The following is a 3,839-nucleotide window of genomic DNA, read 5'->3' on the forward strand; positions in this document are numbered from 1 at the left end:
GGCCATGTTTGGAAAACCTTTTATGAAGACCTTTTATGTTGTTTAAAATCAGTCATGGGAAGACTCCTGTGAAAAATTTCTTTCAGAATTAGTTAGGAAATGCCTTTCTCCTTCTGAGGTTTTCTAATGAAAAGCAAAGCCACTTCATATACAATCTTGCCTATTTTGACTGTCAGTAGCCTCATAGCTAACTTCTGTGCTTAGCTGCAGAAATTTGCTTTAACATAGACTGACTTTTTATTTTTCTTGTCTCTTCTTACTCATTTTAATGATTTTCAGGCTTACCAGGCCATGGTGCAGTAGTAAATAATTTGCCTGCCAATATAGGAGATGCAAGAGACGCAGGCTCGATCCCTGGATCAGGAAGATCCCCTGGAGGAGGAAATGACAACTCACTCCAGTATTCTTGCCTGGAGAATCCCATGGACAGTCTATGGTATTGAAGAGAATTGGAAATAACTGAGTTTGCATGCCACGCCAATGATTTTTCAGTTTTTTGATCTTTGTGCCTTATATTTTAAACTCTCTCAAAACCCTTTTATAAGATGGAGTAGAGAAAGGTAAATAAATATCACAAAACATTATCACGCAGGCAGGTTTTCTTATAAACAAGTCCTCTTCCCAGTTCTACACACCTGGTTTGAAACATATTTTTTTTATTTGACCAAAAATCATCAAAATGGCAAAGTTGCTTTCTATATAAACATTTATTTTATATTTTCAAAGATTGGGGTGTGAAAGTCCCACCCTCACATGTTATTTAAATGCAAAGAGAAAAATGTCTTATAAGGGTTAAGGCTGTGATGTCAACTGACCTTGTGGGGACATAACTTACTAATGAGGCCAAACAGTTAATAATAATCATACAAAAAACCAAATGACCATGCAAACACAGCAGGTAATATTTATAGAATATTTTACAAGGTATCCTCATATACCTAGTTCATTTTTCACATCAACTCTCCAAATGAAGAAGCATTATTTTCAGCTCCACTTAATGTGAGAAAACAAAGTCTCAGATATGGTTGGACTCATGCCCCAGGTCTCATAGCAAGGAATTACCCTGCTGCTGCTGCTGCTAAGTTGCTTCAGTCGTGTCCGACTCTGTGCGACCCCACAGACGGCAGCCCATCAGGCTCCGCCGTCCCTGGGATTCTCCAGGCAAGAATACTGGAGTGGGTTGCCATTTCCTTCTCCAGTGCATGAAAGAGAAAAGTGAAGTGAAGTCGCTCAGTCGTGTCCGACTCTTAGCGACCCCATGGACTGTGGCCTACCAGGCTCCTCCATCCATGGGATTTTCCAGGCAAGAGTACTGGAGTGGGGTGCCATTGCCTTCTCCCAGGAATTACCCTAGTCAGGATTTAAAATAGATCTTAAAAATCCCAGGTCCTATCCACTATTCCAGGATGCTTCCCCAAGGCCTAACTTTGTGAGTTCAATAAACAAGATTCTCCTTTAACCTCTGGTCTTGCATCCAAAGGATTGCTTGATGGAGAAAAGCAGGAGAAAGGCAAGCATTTCTAATTAAGAACTGTCTTTCAGGTATGTTTCTCCTGGAGGTTTTTCTTTTTCTTGCCCAAAGTAGGATGATCCTGAATGCCAGTCTCCTCATAGTTGGGGAAGGGGTTTGGCAGAACAAATTCTGCAATAGCAATTAGCTGAGCCCACGGTGTTGGAAGAGAATCACATTTGCTATCATGGCTACACTTTCATGGTCTATGCAGTGAGAACCTATCTAGAGCCCTAATGCCCCAGTGGTGAATTCAGTATAAGGCAAGTAGTGAATTTCTATGAATTGTAAGTATCTGACCTGAGAATCTTGGTTATGCGGTGAAAAAGATATGACCAGTTTGAGTAAGACTGGGTGTGACATGAAGACTTGATCAACAAATGAAGATGGGGCTTTCTGGAGATCAAGATAACCTCTAGACAGAGTACCACCAAACAACTTTTTAAGAAAAAAATTTTTATTTATTTACTTATTTGGCCACTCCAGGTCTTAGTTGTGGCACTTGGGATCTTTGGTCTTCATTGCACCATATGAGCTCTTTAGTTGTGACATGCAAACTCTTTAATTGTAGCATGTGGGATCTAGTTCCCTGACCAGGGCTCGAACCCAGGTCCCCTGCACTGGGAGTGCAGAGTCTTAGCCACTGGACCATCAGGGAAGACCATCACTGAACTTTTGAGGAGGGTTGGGTATCTAGGCCTGACTTAGACTCTGATTCTACCCACCTGTGAATTGTATTTTAGGTGTACGTGAACTGTTTAGTGGTGGTATGTGGTGCATTCCATTGCGTGAGTTCAGTTCTTCCCCATCCTCTTTTTTTTCCTTAAATCATTTTAAAGCACCGAGTTACAAGAACCCTTCAGGTATTGCTATGGAAAAGCCACCAACAGGGGTGGCTTGGCTTCACCACCCTGGTTCCTGGGCAGACTTGGATCAACAGAGCTCCTGGCAGATCTGTATCTGCTTCTACTCAGATGCAGTGCTCCTTACCAACACAAAGGCTGTATTTTCTTGGAGACTTCTAGATTGTTCAATATATTTTCTTTTGGAGAATGTGTTTTCTTTTGGTGCCATTTCAGACACAGAGAAACTATCAGTGTCTCTGCTCTCCCTTTGGGGAACAATCCCTAAATTTGCAGAGTTTGAACTTCTAAGTCAGTCTCATTTTCCAAGCAACAGTTTCAATGGGCAAGGTAAGTTTGAACAACCTTACCTTTTCCAGAACACTTCACATTTTGCTTTGCTTGCTCCAGGCACGCCCCTCACCAAACCACATTTTTTTACCTTTGGGTTTGTGAGAGAACAAAAGTCCCTCCTATCAGGAGTAAGGAAACCACCTGAACCATTCTTTTCGTATTTCCAGAGATAGTTTATGGGGCCACTGAAAGATGTTGATGCTATCTTTTTAATATTCTGAGAAATAATCCTATTAAACAAAAAACAAGGGAAACTGTTATGCCCACAAGGCCGAATTACCCAAAGCCTCCTGGCAGGGGTAGAGTTACCTGACAAAACCCTAGCTGTGCGGGGCTTCTATCTCTCCATCTCGGGCTCGGTGAATGAACAATAATTTGTGGATTCTGCTCATCTCTCTTTGCGAACTTTGTTCTGTGGAATTAGATACAACTTTGACAAATTAGAAAAGGCTCCCTCGTGCCCGCTGTCCCCGGAGCAGCACAGGCCGCTGATTGTGCGCTGGTCCTCTGAAGTCTGGCCATGTCAGGCCGTCAGCGGCAGCCTGGCCACCAGAGCTCGCTTTTTAATAAGCGTATCTGTCAGCACCAGGTCCTTCCGATCTTCCGACCTCTCCTTAATCCTCAGGACGCGCTGACTTTCTTCTCTGTTTCGCGGATGGCAAAAGGCCCTGTGCCGGGGAAGAAATCTCTCCTTTGTTTACAGCGTAGAGGCAACAAAATTAACCTTTGAGATTAACTGTAAATGAGTGAGGATCATGTTTTGTCTTTCCTCAGGACCAGGGGTCGGGATTAACATATGCAAGAGGGAGGGAGTGTGCGCACACACGTACATGCGTGTGCACACTCTGTCCCAACTCCCATCATGCCCGCAAATATCTTTCTACTCTTGTTCTCCTTTCATTCTTTCTTTAATTAAAATATAGTTGATTTACTATATTGGTAAAGTTTATATATAGTGTGTTAGTTTCATGTGTATAGCAAAGTGAATCAGTTATATGTATACATGTATATTTATATGGCTATATATGTTCTTTTTCTGATTCTTCTCCATTATGGGTTTTTTCAAAATATGGAGTATAGTTCTCTGTGCTATACAGTAGGTCCCTGTTGGTTATCTATTTTTAAAATTTTTT

General features: G+C 41.9%; 1 non-coding gene across 1 annotated transcript; it reads right to left on the reverse strand.

Moving 5' to 3' along the window:
• Positions 1-2,095: 2,095 nt before the first annotated feature.
• On the reverse strand, positions 2,096-2,168 carry TRNAG-CCC (transfer RNA glycine (anticodon CCC)). Its single transcript has one exon. It is a non-coding gene; the product is annotated as a tRNA-Gly (tRNA).
• Positions 2,169-3,839: the final 1,671 nt, after the last annotated feature.

This window comes from Giraffa tippelskirchi, chromosome 4 (assembly GCF_054371585.1).
Source record: "Giraffa tippelskirchi isolate mGirTip1 chromosome 4, T2T-mGirTip1v1.2.pri, whole genome shotgun sequence".
Lineage (NCBI taxonomy): Eukaryota > Metazoa > Chordata > Mammalia > Artiodactyla > Giraffidae > Giraffa > Giraffa tippelskirchi.